At 40.4% G+C, this 19,254-nt stretch overlaps 12 non-coding genes across 12 annotated transcripts; all 12 read left to right on the top strand.

The window, feature by feature from the left end:
* Positions 1-1,263: 1,263 nt before the first annotated feature.
* trnav-aac (transfer RNA valine (anticodon AAC)) lies at positions 1,264-1,336 on the top strand. The gene has a single exon. It is a non-coding gene; the product is annotated as a tRNA-Val (tRNA).
* An 853-nt stretch (positions 1,337-2,189) lies between these two features.
* trnav-cac (transfer RNA valine (anticodon CAC)) lies at positions 2,190-2,262 on the top strand. Its single transcript has one exon. It is a non-coding gene; the product is annotated as a tRNA-Val (tRNA).
* Positions 2,263-4,095: 1,833 nt separating this feature from the next.
* trnav-aac (transfer RNA valine (anticodon AAC)) lies at positions 4,096-4,168 on the top strand. The gene has a single exon. It is a non-coding gene; the product is annotated as a tRNA-Val (tRNA).
* An 885-nt stretch (positions 4,169-5,053) lies between these two features.
* Positions 5,054-5,126, top strand: trnav-cac (transfer RNA valine (anticodon CAC)). Its single transcript has one exon. It is a non-coding gene; the product is annotated as a tRNA-Val (tRNA).
* A 1,833-nt stretch (positions 5,127-6,959) lies between these two features.
* trnav-aac (transfer RNA valine (anticodon AAC)) lies at positions 6,960-7,033 on the top strand. Its single transcript has one exon. It is a non-coding gene; the product is annotated as a tRNA-Val (tRNA).
* Positions 7,034-7,886: 853 nt separating this feature from the next.
* Positions 7,887-7,959, top strand: trnav-cac (transfer RNA valine (anticodon CAC)). The gene has a single exon. It is a non-coding gene; the product is annotated as a tRNA-Val (tRNA).
* A 1,833-nt stretch (positions 7,960-9,792) lies between these two features.
* trnav-aac (transfer RNA valine (anticodon AAC)) lies at positions 9,793-9,866 on the top strand. The gene has a single exon. It is a non-coding gene; the product is annotated as a tRNA-Val (tRNA).
* An 853-nt stretch (positions 9,867-10,719) lies between these two features.
* Positions 10,720-10,792, top strand: trnav-cac (transfer RNA valine (anticodon CAC)). The gene has a single exon. It is a non-coding gene; the product is annotated as a tRNA-Val (tRNA).
* A 1,833-nt stretch (positions 10,793-12,625) lies between these two features.
* trnav-aac (transfer RNA valine (anticodon AAC)) lies at positions 12,626-12,699 on the top strand. Its single transcript has one exon. It is a non-coding gene; the product is annotated as a tRNA-Val (tRNA).
* Positions 12,700-13,552: 853 nt separating this feature from the next.
* On the top strand, positions 13,553-13,625 carry trnav-cac (transfer RNA valine (anticodon CAC)). Its single transcript has one exon. It is a non-coding gene; the product is annotated as a tRNA-Val (tRNA).
* Positions 13,626-15,458: 1,833 nt separating this feature from the next.
* On the top strand, positions 15,459-15,532 carry trnav-aac (transfer RNA valine (anticodon AAC)). The gene has a single exon. It is a non-coding gene; the product is annotated as a tRNA-Val (tRNA).
* A 2,759-nt stretch (positions 15,533-18,291) lies between these two features.
* trnav-aac (transfer RNA valine (anticodon AAC)) lies at positions 18,292-18,364 on the top strand. The gene has a single exon. It is a non-coding gene; the product is annotated as a tRNA-Val (tRNA).
* Positions 18,365-19,254: the final 890 nt, after the last annotated feature.

Raw genomic sequence — 19,254 nt, 5'->3', positions numbered from 1 at the left:
TTACCCAATCAAATACTTTTTTTCTAATTAACTTTCTCAAAAACGTTTCTATATTGTCTCGTACAATAATCTATACTCATAATTTTTTGTTCCTAAATAATGAATATATATATCCCCACTGCAGTCCCCCCGACCCCGACTTTAAATATCACTGGTCTAGACAATATTTCCCAATGCCCCTAGGCTAGCATATGGTTTGAAACAGTTGAGGTTTGTCTAAACCTTGCTGTCTGCCTCTCCAACCTGTGGATCAATGTTGCCGTTTTTTTGGTGACCTCCACCGTGCGATGTGTATGAATGTGACCAGAATGACAGCTTCTCTGAGCCAGGCAAATTCATTTATCAGGGTCATTATAATGGATATATCCAAAGAAATGGCAATATAATCCTAGGTAAAACAAACAAAAGTGCAGACAGTTTTCTGTCATTTCAGCTGCTTGATGTGATTGTGTGATAGATTTAGTTGGCTGGCTAGCAAAGGAAAAGTAGCTAGCCTGCATAGCTACAGTGCATTCGGAAAGTATTCAGACCCCTTACTTTTTTCCACATTTTGTTACGTCACAGCCTTATTCTGAAAACGGATTAAGTCAAATAAAATCTATCTACACACAATACCCCATAATGACAAAGCGATAACATATCATTTTTAATTCATAAAAAAAGATTTAAAAAATACCTTATTTACATACGTTTTCAGACCCTTTGCTATGAGGCTGGAAATTGAGCTCAGGTCCATCCTGTTTCCATTGATCATCCTTGAGATGTTTCTACAACTTGATTGGAGTCCACCTGTGGTAAATTCAATGGATTGGTCATGATTTGAAAAGGCACACACCTGTCTGTCTATATAAGGTTCCACAGTTGACAGTGCATGTCAGAGCATAAACTAAGCCATGAGGTGGAAGGAATTGTCCCTAGAGCTCCGAGAGAGGATTGTGTCGAGGCACAGACGTGGGGAAGGGTACCGATACATTTCTGCAGCATTGAAGGTACCCAAGAACACAGTGGCTTCCATCATTCTTAAAAGGAAGAAGTTTGGAACCACCAAGACTCTTCCAAGAGCCGGCTGCTCAGCCAAACCATCCCTACGGTGATCCAGCCCTTATTCAGGAGTTATTCACACGATAATTCCCGGGATCTCAAGCCTTATTGCTTAGTTAATGGACTAAGTCATTTCTGACTTCATTTGGTTCTGAGAGCGATAAATGCCCCACCCACCCACCCACCCAGCCAAAGTCACACCCTTAGTATCCTACTCACGCAGTTTCCGTAGTGTAGTGGTTATCACGTTCGCCTAACACGCGAAAGGTCCCCGGTTCGAGACCGGGCGGAAACACATTTTAACAAATTAGATAGTAAGCCTATTCACTTAGGGCTCGATCCCAATTTAGGAATTCATGCTTTTCCTACGTACTTCTCAGTATTTGCTATTCAGACTTACCCTTTTAAGTCGCGTAACGCACTCTGCTGGGGTGGCTAGCTTGGGCGCTCTGAATAAATTCCTGCTACGTGTGGTCTGAGTTCCATAATGATTCAAATAGGCTACATGTCCCAAATTATTGCAATACTTTAGCTTAATATGATTCACTAATGCTAGCAACCCTCAGGAACAATTCACAAGGATGTGACAGATTAAAGAAAGGTCAACGGAATGAAAGTATGCCAAAATAAATGTATGTGGCTGTTACTGACAGTGACTCCCGATAGTGGCTAATATTTAACATGATACAAATTGTCAAATAAAACTGGGGAAAGCCCCACAGTGGAGGTGTCATAATACCCATAAAACCTAGCGGTCAAACAGGGAAATGGTTCCAACCATTTTTCCACCATTCATTTTTCCCATATGGGATTTTAGAAACACTTAAAATAATACATTTGTAGTTCTTTATGATAGCCACATTAGCAGTTAATTAGCATTTTTTATAAAAGTCACCTTGTCCTAGAGAGAATTACACGGTTACCATGCCAGGGTAAGCCAACAAGAAACACAGGCCTTTTTGAAAAGTTTTTAAAATCCCCTGTGGGGAATATGAACGGTGGAAAAACGATTGGAACCATTTCCCTGTTCGACCACTAGTTCTTATGGGTATTATGACTCCTACTGTGGTACTCTAATTGGGATATTATGGGCGGTAGACTTGTGGGCATTCCTAACATTTTCCATGACTTCCACACTTTTTCTTGTAGTTTCTGTAGTGTAGTGGTTATCACGTTCGCCTCACATGCGAAAGGTCCCCGGTTCGAAACCGGGCGGAAACAAATTTTAACAAAACAGATAGTGATGACAGAAACAGGGTCATAACTGAAAAAAACGAAACAAATACATAGGCCTGCAGAATACATGAATAGTCCAGTCTTAGACATGTCTTTCAATAACCAGAGGCAGATAGTGATAACTGAAAAAAAACTAAACAAATACATAGGCCTACAGAATACATGAATAGACCAGTCTTAGACATGTCTTTCAATAACCAGAGGCAATGTTATAAAACAGGTTGTTTGGATCCTGGATGCTAATTGGTTAATAGCAGGGAGTTGAAGCACCACCATCCCAGCATTCTGCAGGTAGTGCCTGTTAGCGGTTCCATTAGATTTATAAATGCGCATCCACTGTCCCACGGCCCAGCCAGTCAATTTATAAACTTCATCTCCCCTGGAAAAATGTGTCTAGACCAATGGTATTCAAACCTTTTCAGCAGGGACACCATTTTTTCCTCCAGAATTTCTGGGGTCCCCATTTTTTTGCAATCATTTCTTGTGATCCCACCCCAAATACAACTTTAAAATCGGTACGTTACATTTTTTTTTACATCAACAAATAACCTTCAATTACCCAATCAAATACTTTTTTTCTAATTAACTTTCTCAAAAACGTTTCTATATTGTCTCGTACAATAATCTATACTTATAATTTTTTGTTCCTAAATAATGAATATATATATCCCCAGTGCAGTCCCCCCGACCCCGACTTTAAATATCACTGGTCTAGACAATATTTCCCAATGCCCCTAGGCTAGCATATGGTTTGAAACAGTTGAGGTTTGTCTAAACCTTGCTGTCTGCCTCTCCAACCTGTGGATCAATGTTGCCGTTTTTTTGGTGACCTCCACCGTGCGATGTGTATGAATGTGACCAGAATGACAGCTTCTCTGAGCCAGGCAAATTCATTTATCAGGGTCATTATAATGGATATATCCAAAGAAATGGCAATATAATCCTAGGTAAAACAAACAAAAGTGCAGACAGTTTTCTGTCATTTCAGCTGCTTGATGTGATTGTGTGATAGATTTAGTTGGCTGGCTAGCAAAGGAAAAGTAGCTAGCCTGCATAGCTACAATGCATTCGGAAAGTATTCAGACCCCTTACTTTTTTCCACATTTTGTTACGTCACAGCCTTATTCTGAAAACGGATTAAGTCAAATAAAATCTATCTACACACAATACCCCATAATGACAAAGCGATAACATATCATTTTTAATTCATAAAAAAAGATTTAAAAAATACCTTATTTACATACGTTTTCAGACCCTTTGCTATGAGGCTGGAAATTGAGCTCAGGTCCATCCTGTTTCCATTGATCATCCTTGAGATGTTTCTACAACTTGATTGGAGTCCACCTGTGGTAAATTCAATGGATTGGTCATGATTTGAAAAGGCACACACCTGTCTGTCTATATAAGGTTCCACAGTTGACAGTGCATGTCAGAGCATAAACTAAGCCATGAGGTGGAAGGAATTGTCCCTAGAGCTCCGAGACAGGATTGTGTCGAGGCACAGACGTGGGGAAGGGTACAGATACATTTCTGCAGCATTGAAGGTACCCAAGAACACAGTGGCTTCCATCAATCTTAAAAGGAAGACGTTTGGAACCACCAAGACTCTTCCAAGAGCCGGCTGCTCAGCCAAACCATCCCTACGGTGAATAAGCCCTTATTCAGGAGTTATTCACACGATAATTACCGGGATCTCAAGCCTTATTGCTTAGTTAATGGACTAAGTCATTTCTGACTTCATTTGGTTCTGAGAGCGATAAATGCCCCACCCACCCACCCACCCAGCCAAAGTCACACCCTTAGTATCCTACTCACGCAGTTTCCGTAGTGTAGCGGTTATCACGTTCGCCTAACACGCGAAAGGTCCCCGGTTCGAGACCGGGCGGAAGCACATTTTAACAAATTAGACAGTAAACCTATTCACTTAGGGCTCGATCCCAATTTAGGAATTCATGCTTTTCCTACGCACTTCTCAGTATTTGCTATTCAGACTTACCCTTTTAAGTCGCGTAACGCACTCTGCTGGGGTGGCTAGCTTGGGCGCTCTGAATAAATTCCTGCTACGTGTGGTCTGAGTTCCATAATGATTCAAATAGGCTACATGTCCCAAATTATTGCAATACTTTAGCTTAATATGATTCACTAATGCTAGCAACCCTCAGGAACAATTCACAAGGATGTGACAGATTAAAGAAAGGTCAACGGAATGAAAGTATGCCAAAATAAATGTATGTGGCTGTTACTGACAGTGGCTCCCGATAGTGGCTAATATTTAACATGATACAAATTGTCAAATAAAACTGGGAAAAGCCCCACAGTGGAGGTGTCATAATACCCATAAAAACTAGCGGTCAAACAGGGAAATGGTTCCAACCATTTTTCCACCATTAATTTTTCACATATGGGATTTTAGAAACAATTAAAATAATACATTTGTAGTTCTTTATGATAGACACATTAGCAGTTAATTAGCATTTAATTTTGGGGGGGTAAATACAGGCGAATATTTTTTATAAAAGTCACCTTGTCCTAGAGAGAATTACACGGTTACCATGCCAGGGTAAGCCAACAAGAAACACAGGCCTTTTTGAAAAGTTTTTAAAATCCCCTGTGGGGAATATGAACGGTGGAAAAACGATTGGAACCATTTCCCTGTTCGACCACTAGTTCTTATGGGTATTATGACTCCTACTGTGGTACTCTATTTGGGATATTATGGGCGGTAGACTTGTGGGCATTCCTAACATTTTCCATGACTTCCACTCTTTTTCTTGTAGTTTCTGTAGTGTAGTGGTTATCACGTTCGCCTCACATGCGAAAGGTCCCCGGTTCGAAACCGGGCGGAAACAAATTTTAACAAAACAGATAGTGATGACAGAAACAGGGTCATAACTGAAAAAAACGAAACAAATACATAGGCCTGCAGAATACATGAATAGTCCAGTCTTAGACATGTCTTTCAATAACCAGAGGCAGATAGTGATAACTGAAAAAAAACTAAACAAATACATAGGCCTACAGAATACGTGAATAGACCAGTCTTAGACATGTCTTTCAATAACCAGAGGCAATGTTATAAAACAGGTTGTTTGGATCCTGGATGCTAATTGGTTAATAGCAGGGAGTTGAAGCACCACCATCCCAGCATTCTGCGGGTAGTGCCTGTTAGCGGTTCCATTAGATTTATAAATGCGCATCCACTGTCCCACGGCCCAGCCAGTCAATTTATAAACTTCATCTCCCCTGGAAAAATGTGTCTAGACCAATGGTATTCAAACCTTTTCAGCAGGGACACCATTTTTTCCTCCAGAATTTCTGGGGTCCCCATTTTTTTGCAATCATTTCTTGTGATCCCACCCCAAATACAACTTTAAAATCGGTACGTTACATTTTTTTTTACATCAACAAATAACCTTCAATTACCCAATCAAATACTTTTTTTCTAATTAACTTTCTCAAAAACGTTTCTATATTGTCTCGTACAATAATCTATACTCATAATTTTTTGTTCCTAAATAATGAATATATATATCCCCACTGCAGTCCCCCCGACCCCGACTTTAAATATCACTGGTCTAGACAATATTTCCCAATGCCCCTAGGCTAGCATATGGTTTGAAACAGTTGAGGTTTGTCTAAACCTTGCTGTCTGCCTCTCCAACCTGTGGATCAATGTTGCCGTTTTTTTGGTGACCTCCACCGTGCGATGTGTATGAATGTGACCAGAATGACAGCTTCTCTGAGCCAGGCAAATTCATTTATCAGGGTCATTATAATGGATATATCCAAAGAAATGGCAATATAATCCTAGGTAAAACAAACAAAAGTGCAGACAGTTTTCTGTCATTTCAGCTGCTTGATGTGATTGTGTGATAGATTTAGTTGGCTGGCTAGCAAAGGAAAAGTAGCTAGCCTGCATAGCTACAGTGCATTCGGAAAGTATTCAGACCCCTTACTTTTTTCCACATTTTGTTACATCACAGCCGTATTCTGAAAACGGATTAAGTCAAATAAAATCTATCTACACACAATACCCCATAATGACAAAGCGATAACATATCATTTTTAATTCATAAAAAAAGATTTAAAAAATACCTTATTTACATACGTTTTCAGACCCTTTGCTATGAGGCTGGAAATTGAGCTCAGGTCCATCCTGTTTCCATTGATCATCCTTGAGATGTTTCTACAACTTGATTGGAGTCCACCTGTGGTAAATTCAATGGATTGGTCATGATTTGAAAAGGCACACACCTGTCTGTCTATATAAGGTTCCACAGTTGACAGTGCATGTCAGAGCATAAACTAAGCCATGAGGTGGAAGGAATTGTCCCTAGAGCTCCGAGAGAGGATTGTGTCGAGGCACAGACGTGGGGAAGGGTACCGATACATTTCTGCAGCATTGAAGGTACCCAAGAACACAGTGGCTTCCATCATTCTTAAAAGGAAGAAGTTTGGAACCACCAAGACTCTTCCAAGAGCCGGCTGCTCAGCCAAACCATCCCTACGGTGATCCAGCCCTTATTCAGGAGTTATTCACACGATAATTCCCGGGATCTCAAGCCTTATTGCTTAGTTAATGGACTAAGTCATTTCTGACTTCATTTGGTTCTGAGAGCGATAAATGCCCCACCCACCCACCCACCCAGCCAAAGTCACACCCTTAGTATCCTACTCATGCAGTTTCCGTAGTGTAGTGGTTATCACGTTCGCCTAACACGCGAAAGGTCCCTGGTTCGAGACCGGGGTGGAAACACATTTTAACAAATTAGATAGTAAGCCTATTCACTTAGGGCTCGATCCCAATTTAGGAATTCATGCTTTTCCTACGTACTTCTCAGTATTTGCTATTCAGACTTACCCTTTTAAGTCGCGTAACGCACTCTGCTGGGGTGGCTAGCTTGGGCGCTCTGAATAAATTCCTGCTACGTGTGGTCTGAGTTCCATAATGATTCAAATAGGCTACATGTCCCAAATTATTGCAATACTTTAGCTTAATATGATTCACTAATGCTAGCAACCCTCAGGAACAATTCACAAGGATGTGACAGATTAAAGAAAGGTCAACGGAATGAAAGTATGCCAAAATAAATGTATGTGGCTGTTACTGACAGTGACTCCCGATAGTGGCTAATATTTAACATGATACAAATTGTCAAATAAAACTGGGGAAAGCCCCACAGTGGAGGTGTCATAATACCCATAAAACCTAGCGGTCAAACAGGGAAATGGTTCCAACCATTTTTCCACCATTCATTTTTCCCATATGGGATTTTAGAAACACTTAAAATAATACATTTGTAGTTCTTTATGATAGCCACATTAGCAGTTAATTAGCATTTTTTATAAAAGTCACCTTGTCCTAGAGAGAATTACACGGTTACCATGCCAGGGTAAGCCAACAAGAAACACAGGCCTTTTTGAAAAGTTTTTAAAATCCCCTGTGGGGAATATGAACGGTGGAAAAACGATTGGAACCATTTCCCTGTTCGACCACTAGTTCTTATGGGTATTATGACTCCTACTGTGGTACTCTATTTGGGATATTATGGGCGGTAGACTTGTGGGCATTCCTAACATTTTCCATGACTTCCACTCTTTTTCTTGTAGTTTCTGTAGTGTAGTGGTTATCATGTTCGCCTCACATGCGAAAGGTCCCCGGTTCGAAACCGGGCGGAAACAAATTTTAACAAAACAGATAGTGATGACAGAAACAGGGTCATAACTGAAAAAAACGAAACAAATACATAGGCCTGCAGAATACATGAATAGTCCAGTCTTAGACATGTCTTTCAATAACCAGAGGCAGATAGTGATAACTGAAAAAAAACGAAACAAATACATAGGCCTACAGAATACATGAATAGACCAGTCTTAGACATGTCTTTCAATAACCAGAGGCAATGTTATAAAACAGGTTGTTTGGATCCTGGATGCTAATTGGTTAATAGCAGGGAGTTGAAGCACCACCATCCCAGCATTCTGCGGGTAGTGCCTGTTAGCGGTTCCATTAGATTTATAAATGCGCATCCACTGTCCCACGGCCCAGCCAGTCAATTTATAAACTTCATCTCCCCTGGAAAAATGTGTCTAGACCAATGGTATTCAAACCTTTTCAGCAGGGACACCATTTTTTCCTCCAGAATTTCTGGGGTCCCCATTTTTTTGCAATCATTTCTTGTGATCCCACCCCAAATACAACTTTAAAATCGGTACGTTACATTTTTTTTTACATCAACAAATAACCTTCAATTACCCAATCAAATACTTTTTTTCTAATTAACTTTCTCAAAAACGTTTCTATATTGTCTCGTACAATAATCTATACTCATAATTTTTTGTTCCTAAATAATGAATATATATATCCCCACTGCAGTCCCCCCGACCCCGACTTTAAATATCACTGGTCTAGACAATATTTCCCAATGCCCCTAGGCTAGCATATGGTTTGAAACAGTTGAGGTTTGTCTAAACCTTGCTGTCTGCCTCTCCAACCTGTGGATCAATGTTGCCGTTTTTTTGGTGACCTCCACCGTGCGATGTGTATGAATGTGACCAGAATGACAGCTTCTCTGAGCCAGGCAAATTCATTTATCAGGGTCATTATAATGGATATATCCAAAGAAATGGCAATATAATCCTAGGTAAAACAAACAAAAGTGCAGACAGTTTTCTGTCATTTCAGCTGCTTGATGTGATTGTGTGATAGATTTAGTTGGCTGGCTAGCAAAGGAAAAGTAGCTAGCCTGCATAGCTACAGTGCATTCGGAAAGTATTCAGACCCCTTACTTTTTTCCACATTTTGTTACGTCACAGCCTTATTCTGAAAACGGATTAAGTCAAATAAAATCTATCTACACACAATACCCCATAATGACAAAGCGATAACATATCATTTTTAATTCATAAAAAAAGATTTAAAAAATACCTTATTTACATATGTTTTCAGACCCTTTGCTATGAGGCTGGAAATTGAGCTCAGGTCCATCCTGTTTCCATTGATCATCCTTGAGATGTTTCTACAACTTGATTGGAGTCCACCTGTGGTAAATTCAATGGATTGGTCATGATTTGAAAAGGCACACACCTGTCTGTCTATATAAGGTTCCACAGTTGACAGTGCATGTCAGAGCATAAACTAAGCCATGAGGTGGAAGGAATTGTCCCTAGAGCTCCGAGAGAGGATTGTGTCGAGGCACAGACGTGGGGAAGGGTACCGATAAGTTTCTGCAGCATTGAAGGTACCCAAGAACACAGTGGCTTCCATCATTCTTAAAAGGAAGAAGTTTGGAACCACCAAGACTCTTCCAAGAGCCGGCTGCTCAGCCAAACCATCCCTACGGTGATCCAGCCCTTATTCAGGAGTTATTCACACGATAATTCCCGGGATCTCAAGCCTTATTGCTTAGTTAATGGACTAAGTCATTTCTGACTTCATTTGGTTCTGAGAGCGATAAATGCCCCACCCACCCACCCACCCAGCCAAAGTCACACCCTTAGTATCCTACTCATGCAGTTTCCGTAGTGTAGTGGTTATCACGTTCGCCTAACACGCGAAAGGTCCCTGGTTCGAGACCGGGGTGGAAACACATTTTAACAAATTAGATAGTAAGCCTATTCACTTAGGGCTCGATCCCAATTTAGGAATTCATGCTTTTCCTACGTACTTCTCAGTATTTGCTATTCAGACTTACCCTTTTAAGTCCCGTAACGCACTCTGCTGGGGTGGCTAGCTTGGGCGCTCTGAATAAATTCCTGCTACGTGTGGTCTGAGTTCCATAATGATTCAAATAGGCTACATGTCCCAAATTATTGCAATACTTTAGCTTAATATGATTCACTAATGCTAGCAACCCTCAGGAACAATTCACAAGGATGTGACAGATTAAAGAAAGGTCAACGGAATGAAAGTATGCCAAAATAAATGTATGTGGCTGTTACTGACAGTGACTCCCGATAGTGGCTAATATTTAACATGATACAAATTGTCAAATAAAACTGGGGAAAGCCCCACAGTGGAGGTGTCATAATACCCATAAAACCTAGCGGTCAAACAGGGAAATGGTTCCAACCATTTTTCCACCATTCATTTTTCCCATATGGGATTTTAGAAACACTTAAAATAATACATTTGTAGTTCTTTATGATAGCCACATTAGCAGTTAATTAGCATTTTTTATAAAAGTCACCTTGTCCTAGAGAGAATTACACGGTTACCATGCCAGGGTAAGCCAACAAGAAACACAGGCCTTTTTGAAAAGTTTTTAAAATCCCCTGTGGGGAATATGAACGGTGGAAAAACGATTGGAACCATTTCCCTGTTCGACCACTAGTTCTTATGGGTATTATGACTCCTACTGTGGTACTCTATTTGGGATATTATGGGCGGTAGACTTGTGGGCATTCCTAACATTTTCCATGACTTCCACTCTTTTTCTTGTAGTTTCTGTAGTGTAGTGGTTATCACGTTCGCCTCACATGCGAAAGGTCCCCGGTTCGAAACCGGGCGGAAACAAATTTTAACAAAACAGATAGTGATGACAGAAACAGGGTCATAACTGAAAAAAACGAAACAAATACATAGGCCTGCAGAATACATGAATAGTCCAGTCTTAGACATGTCTTTCAATAACCAGAGGCAGATAGTGATAACTGAAAAAAAACGAAACAAATACATAGGCCTACAGAATACATGAATAGACCAGTCTTAGACATGTCTTTCAATAACCAGAGGCAATGTTATAAAACAGGTTGTTTGGATCCTGGATGCTAATTGGTTAATAGCAGGGAGTTGAAGCACCACCATCCCAGCATTCTGCGGGTAGTGCCTGTTAGCGGTTCCATTAGATTTATAAATGCGCATCCACTGTCCCACGGCCCAGCCAGTCAATTTATAAACTTCATCTCCCCTGGAAAAATGTGTCTAGACCAATGGTATTCAAACCTTTTCAGCAGGGACACCATTTTTTCCTCCAGAATTTCTGGGGTCCCCATTTTTTTGCAATCATTTCTTGTGATCCCACCCCAAATACAACTTTAAAATCGGTACGTTACATTTTTTTTTACATCAACAAATAACCTTCAATTACCCAATCAAATACTTTTTTTCTAATTAACTTTCTCAAAAACGTTTCTATATTGTCTCGTACAATAATCTATACTCATAATTTTTTGTTCCTAAATAATGAATATATATATCCCCACTGCAGTCCCCCCGACCCCGACTTTAAATATCACTGGTCTAGACAATATTTCCCAATGCCCCTAGGCTAGCATATGGTTTGAAACAGTTGAGGTTTGTCTAAACCTTGCTGTCTGCCTCTCCAACCTGTGGATCAATGTTGCCGTTTTTTTGGTGACCTCCACCGTGCGATGTGTATGAATGTGACCAGAATGACAGCTTCTCTGAGCCAGGCAAATTCATTTATCAGGGTCATTATAATGGATATATCCAAAGAAATGGCAATATAATCCTAGGTAAAACAAACAAAAGTGCAGACAGTTTTCTGTCATTTCAGCTGCTTGATGTGATTGTGTGATAGATTTAGTTGGCTGGCTAGCAAAGGAAAAGTAGCTAGCCTGCATAGCTACAGTGCATTCGGAAAGTATTCAGACCCCTTACTTTTTTCCACATTTTGTTACGTCACAGCCTTATTCTGAAAACGGATTAAGTCAAATAAAATCTATCTACACACAATACCCCATAATGACAAAGCGATAACATATCATTTTTAATTCATAAAAAAAGATTTAAAAAATACCTTATTTACATATGTTTTCAGACCCTTTGCTATGAGGCTGGAAATTGAGCTCAGGTCCATCCTGTTTCCATTGATCATCCTTGAGATGTTTCTACAACTTGATTGGAGTCCACCTGTGGTAAATTCAATGGATTGGTCATGATTTGAAAAGGCACACACCTGTCTGTCTATATAAGGTTCCACAGTTGACAGTGCATGTCAGAGCATAAACTAAGCCATGAGGTGGAAGGAATTGTCCCTAGAGCTCCGAGAGAGGATTGTGTCGAGGCACAGACGTGGGGAAGGGTACCGATACATTTCTGCAGCATTGAAGGTACCCAAGAACACAGTGGCTTCCATCATTCTTAAAAGGAAGAAGTTTGGAACCACCAAGACTCTTCCAAGAGCCGGCTGCTCAGCCAAACCATCCCTACGGTGATCCAGCCCTTATTCAGGAGTTATTCACACGATAATTCCCGGGATCTCAAGCCTTATTGCTTAGTTAATGGACTAAGTCATTTCTGACTTCATTTGGTTCTGAGAGCGATAAATGCCCCACCCACCCACCCACCCAGCCAAAGTCACACCCTTAGTATCCTACTCATGCAGTTTCCGTAGTGTAGTGGTTATCACGTTCGCCTAACACGCGAAAGGTCCCTGGTTCGAGACCGGGGTGGAAACACATTTTAACAAATTAGATAGTAAGCCTATTCACTTAGGGCTCGATCCCAATTTAGGAATTCATGCTTTTCCTACGTACTTCTCAGTATTTGCTATTCAGACTTACCCTTTTAAGTCGCGTAACGCACTCTGCTGGGGTGGCTAGCTTGGGCGCTCTGAATAAATTCCTGCTACGTGTGGTCTGAGTTCCATAATGATTCAAATAGGCTACATGTCCCAAATTATTGCAATACTTTAGCTTAATATGATTCACTAATGCTAGCAACCCTCAGGAACAATTCACAAGGATGTGACAGATTAAAGAAAGGTCAACGGAATGAAAGTATGCCAAAATAAATGTATGTGGCTGTTACTGACAGTGACTCCCGATAGTGGCTAATATTTAACATGATACAAATTGTCAAATAAAACTGGGGAAAGCCCCACAGTGGAGGTGTCATAATACCCATAAAACCTAGCGGTCAAACAGGGAAATGGTTCCAACCATTTTTCCACCATTCATTTTTCCCATATGGGATTTTAGAAACACTTAAAATAATACATTTGTAGTTCTTTATGATAGCCACATTAGCAGTTAATTAGCATTTTTTATAAAAGTCACCTTGTCCTAGAGAGAATTACACGGTTACCATGCCAGGGTAAGCCAACAAGAAACACAGGCCTTTTTGAAAAGTTTTTAAAATCCCCTGTGGGGAATATGAACGGTGGAAAAACGATTGGAACCATTTCCCTGTTCGACCACTAGTTCTTATGGGTATTATGACTCCTACTGTGGTACTCTATTTGGGATATTATGGGCGGTAGACTTGTGGGCATTCCTAACATTTTCCATGACTTCCACTCTTTTTCTTGTAGTTTCTGTAGTGTAGTGGTTATCACGTTCGCCTCACATGCGAAAGGTCCCCGGTTCGAAACCGGGCGGAAACAAATTTTAACAAAACAGATAGTGATGACAGAAACAGGGTCATAACTGAAAAAAACGAAACAAATACATAGGCCTGCAGAATACATGAATAGTCCAGTCTTAGACATGTCTTTCAATAACCAGAGGCAGATAGTGATAACTGAAAAAAAACGAAACAAATACATAGGCCTACAGAATACATGAATAGACCAGTCTTAGACATGTCTTTCAATAACCAGAGGCAATGTTATAAAACAGGTTGTTTGGATCCTGGATGCTAATTGGTTAATAGCAGGGAGTTGAAGCACCACCATCCCAGCATTCTGCGGGTAGTGCCTGTTAGCGGTTCCATTAGATTTATAAATGCGCATCCACTGTCCCACGGCCCAGCCAGTCAATTTATAAACTTCATCTCCCCTGGAAAAATGTGTCTAGACCAATGGTATTCAAACCTTTTCAGCAGGGACACCATTTTTTCCTCCAGAATTTCTGGGGTCCCCATTTTTTTGCAATCATTTCTTGTGATCCCACCCCAAATACAACTTTAAAATCGGTACGTTACATTTTTTTTTACATCAACAAATAACCTTCAATTACCCAATCAAATACTTTTTTTCTAATTAACTTTCTCAAAAACGTTTCTATATTGTCTCGTACAATAATCTATACTCATAATTTTTTGTTCCTAAATAATGAATATATATATCCCCACTGCAGTCCCCCCGACCCCGACTTTAAATATCACTGGTCTAGACAATATTTCCCAATGCCCCTAGGCTAGCATATGGTTTGAAACAGTTGAGGTTTGTCTAAACCTTGCTGTCTGCCTCTCCAACCTGTGGATCAATGTTGCCGTTTTTTTGGTGACCTCCACCGTGCGATGTGTATGAATGTGACCAGAATGACAGCTTCTCTGAGCCAGGCAAATTCATTTATCAGGGTCATTATAATGGATATATCCAAAGAAATGGCAATATAATCCTAGGTAAAACAAACAAAAGTGCAGACAGTTTTCTGTCATTTCAGCTGCTTGATGTGATTGTGTGATAGATTTAGTTGGCTGGCTAGCAAAGGAAAAGTAGCTAGCCTGCATAGCTACAGTGCATTCGGAAAGTATTCAGACCCCTTACTTTTTTCCACATTTTGTTACGTCACAGCCTTATTCTGAAAACGGATTAAGTCAAATAAAATCTATCTACACACAATACCCCATAATGACAAAGCGATAACATATCATTTTTAATTCATAAAAAAAGATTTAAAAAATACCTTATTTACATATGTTTTCAGACCCTTTGCTATGAGGCTGGAAATTGAGCTCAGGTCCATCCTGTTTCCATTGATCATCCTTGAGATGTTTCTACAACTTGATTGGAGTCCACCTGTGGTAAATTCAATGGATTGGTCATGATTTGAAAAGGCACACACCTGTCTGTCTATATAAGGTTCCACAGTTGACAGTGCATGTCAGAGCATAAACTAAGCCATGAGGTGGAAGGAATTGTCCCTAGAGCTCCGAGAGAGGATTGTGTCGAGGCACAGACGTGGGGAAGGGTACCGATACATTTCTGCAGCATTGAAGGTACCCAAGAACACAGTGGCTTCCATCATTCTTAAAAGGAAGAAGTTTGGAACCACCAAGACTCTTCCAAGAGCCGGCTGCTCAGCCAAACCATCCCTACGGTGATCCAGCCCTTATTCAGGAGTTATTCACACGATAATTCCCGGGATCTCAAGCCTTATTGCTTAGTTAATGGACTAAGTCATTTCTGACTTCATTTGGTTCTGAGAGCGATAAATGCCCCACCCACCCACCCACCCAGCCAAAGTCACACCCTTAGTATCCTACTCATGCAGTTTCCGTAGTGTAGTGGTTATCACGTTCGCCTAACACGCGAAAGGTCCCTGGTTCGAGACCGGGGTGGAAACACATTTTAACAAATTAGATAGTAAGCCTATTCACTTAGGGCTCGATCCCAATTTAGGAATTCATGCTTTTCCTACGTACTTCTCAGTATTTGCTATTCAGACTTACCCTTTTAAGTCCCGTAACGCACTCTGCTGGGGTGGCTAGCTTGGGCGCTCTGAATAAATTCCTGCTACGTGTGGTCTGAGTTCCATAATGATTCAAATAGGCTACATGTCCCAAATTATTGCAATACTTTAGCTTAATATGATTCACTAATGCTAGCAACCCTCAGGAACAATTCACAAGGATGTGACAGATTAAAGAAAGGTCAACGGAATGAAAGTATGCCAAAATAAATGTATGTGGCTGTTACTGACAGTGACTCCCGATAGTGGCTAATATTTAACATGATACAAATTGTCAAATAAAACTGGGGAAAGCCCCACAGTGGAGGTGTCATAATACCCATAAAACCTAGCGGTCAAACAGGGAAATGGTTCCAACCATTTTTCCACCATTCATTTTTCCCATATGGGATTTTAGAAACACTTAAAATAATACATTTGTAGTTCTTTATGATAGCCACATTAGCAGTTAATTAGCATTTTTTATAAAAGTCACCTTGTCCTAGAGAGAATTACACGGTTACCATGCCAGGGTAAGCCAACAAGAAACACAGGCCTTTTTGAAAAGTTTTTAAAATCCCCTGTGGGGAATATGAACGGTGGAAAAACGATTGGAACCATTTCCCTGTTCGACCACTAGTTCTTATGGGTATTATGACTCCTACTGTGGTACTCTATTTGGGATATTATGGGCGGTAGACTTGTGGGCATTCCTAACATTTTCCATGACTTCCACTCTTTTTCTTGTAGTTTCTGTAGTGTAGTGGTTATCACGTTCGCCTCACATGCGAAAGGTCCCCTGTTCGAAACCGGGCGGAAACAAATTTTAACAAAACAGATAGTGATGACAGAAACAGGGTCATAACTGAAAAAAACGAAACAACTACATAGGCCTGCAGAATACATGAATAGTCCAGTCTTAGACATGTCTTTCAATAACCAGAGGCAGATAGTGATAACTGAAAAAAAACGAAACAAATACATAGGCCTACAGAATACATGAATAGACCAGTCTTAGACATGTCTTTCAATAACCAGAGGCAATGTTATAAAACAGGTTGTTTGGATCCTGGATGCTAATTGGTTAATAGCAGGGAGTTGAAGCACCACCATCCCAGCATTCTGCGGGTAGTGCCTGTTAGCGGTTCCATTAGATTTATAAATGCGCATCCACTGTCCCACGGCCCAGCCAGTCAATTTATAAACTTCATCTCCCCTGGAAAAATGTGTCTAGACCAATGGTATTCAAACCTTTTCAGCAGGGACACCATTTTTTCCTCCAGAATTTCTGGGGTCCCCATTTTTTTGCAATCATTTCTTGTGATCCCACCCCAAATACAACTTTAAAATCGGTACGTTACATTTTTTTTTACATCAACAAATAACCTTCAATTACCCAATCAAATACTTTTTTTCTAATTAACTTTCTCAAAAACGTTTCTATATTGTCTCGTACAATAATCTATACTCATAATTTTTTGTTCCTAAATAATGAATATATATATCCCCACTGCAGTCCCCCCGACCCCGACTTTAAATATCACTGGTCTAGACAATATTTCCCAATGCCCCTAGGCTAGCATATGGTTTGAAACAGTTGAGGTTTGTCTAAACCTTGCTGTCTGCCTCTCCAACCTGTGGATCAATGTTGCCGTTTTTTTGGTGACCTCCACCGTGCGATGTGTATGAATGTGACCAGAATGACAGCTTCTCTGAGCCAGGCAAATTCATTTATCAGGGTCATTATAATGGATATATCCAAAGAAATGGCAATATAATCCTAGGTAAAACAAACAAAAGTGCAGACAGTTTTCTGTCATTTCAGCTGCTTGATGTGATTGTGTGATAGATTTAGTTGGCTGGCTAGCAAAGGAAAAGTAGCTAGCCTGCATAGCTACAGTGCATTCGGAAAGTATTCAGACCCCTTACTTTTTTCCACATTTTGTTACGTCACAGCCGTATTCTGAAAACGGATTAAGTCAAATAAAATCTATCTACACACAATACCCCATAATGACAAAGCGATAACATATCATTTTTAATTCATAAAAAAAGATTTAAAAAATACCTTATTTACATACGTTTTCAGACCCTTTGCTATGAGGCTGGAAATTGAGCTCAGGTCCATCCTGTTTCCATTGATCATCCTTGAGATGTTTCTACAACTTGATTGGAGTCCACCTGTGGTAAATTCAATGGATTGGTCATGATTTGAAAAGGCACACACCTGTCTGTCTATATAAGGTTCCACAGTTGACAGTGCATGTCAGAGCATAAACTAAGCCATGAGGTGGAAGGAATTGTCCCTAGAGCTCCGAGAGAGGATTGTGTCGAGGCACAGACGTGGGGAAGGGTACCGATACATTTCTGCAGCATTGAAGGTACCCAAGAACACAGTGGCTTCCATCATTCTTAAAAGGAAGAAGTTTGGAACCACCAAGACTCTTCCAAGAGCCGGCTGCTCAGCCAAACCATCCCTACGGTGATCCAGCCCTTATTCAGGAGTTATTCACACGATAATTACCGGGATCTCAAGCCTTATTGCTTAGTTAATGGACTAAGTCATTTCTGACTTCATTTGGTTCTGAGAGCGATAAATGCCCCACCCACCCACCCACCCAGCCAAAGTCACACCCTTAGTATCCTACTCATGCAGTTTCCGTAGTGTAGTGGTTATCACGTTCGCCTAACACGCGAAAGGTCCCCGGTTCGAGACCGGGCGGAAACACATTTTAACAAATTAGATAGTAAGCCTATTCACTTAGGGCTCGATCCCAATTTAGGAATTCATGCTTTTCCTACGCACTTCTCAGTATTTGCTATTCAGACTTACCCTTTTAAGTCGCGTAACGCACTCTGCTGGGGTGGCTAGCTTGGGCGCTCTGAATAAATTCCTGCTACGTGTGGTCTGAGTTCCATAATGATTCAAATAGGCTACATGTCCCAAATTATTGCAATACTTTAGCTTAATATGATTCACTAATGCTAGCAACCCTCAGGAACAATTCACAAGGATGTGACAGATTAAAGAAAGGTCAACGGAATGAAAGTATGCCAAAATAAATGTATGTGGCTGTTACTGACAGTGACTCCCGATAGTGGCTAATATTTAACATGATACAAATTGTCAAATAAAACTGGGGAAAGCCCCACAGTGGAGGTGTCATAATACCCATAAAACCTAGCGGTCAAACAGGGAAATGGTTCCAACCATTTTTCCACCATTCATTTTTCCCATATGGGATTTTAGAAACACTTAAAATAATACATTTGTAGTTCTTTATGATAGCCACATTAGCAGTTAATTAGCATTTTTTATAAAAGTCACCTTGTCCTAGAGAGAATTACACGGTTACCATGCCAGGGTAAGCCAACAAGAAACACAGGCCTTTTTGAAAAGTTTTTAAAATCCCCTGTGGGGAATATGAACGGTGGAAAAACGATTGGAACCATTTCCCTGTTCGACCACTAGTTCTTATGGGTATTATGACTCCTACTGTGGTACTCTATTTGGGATATTATGGGCGGTAGACTTGTGGGCATTCCTAACATTTTCCATGACTTCCACTCTTTTTCTTGTAGTTTCTGTAGTGTAGTGGTTATCACATTCGCCTCACA

The sequence above is a fragment of the Salmo salar genome, chromosome 14 (assembly GCF_965601325.2).
Source record: "Salmo salar chromosome 14, fSalSal1, whole genome shotgun sequence".
Taxonomy (NCBI): Eukaryota; Metazoa; Chordata; class Actinopteri; order Salmoniformes; family Salmonidae; genus Salmo; species Salmo salar.
Note: the sequence above shows the minus strand (reverse complement) of the source record. Positions and strands in the feature narration are given on the sequence as shown.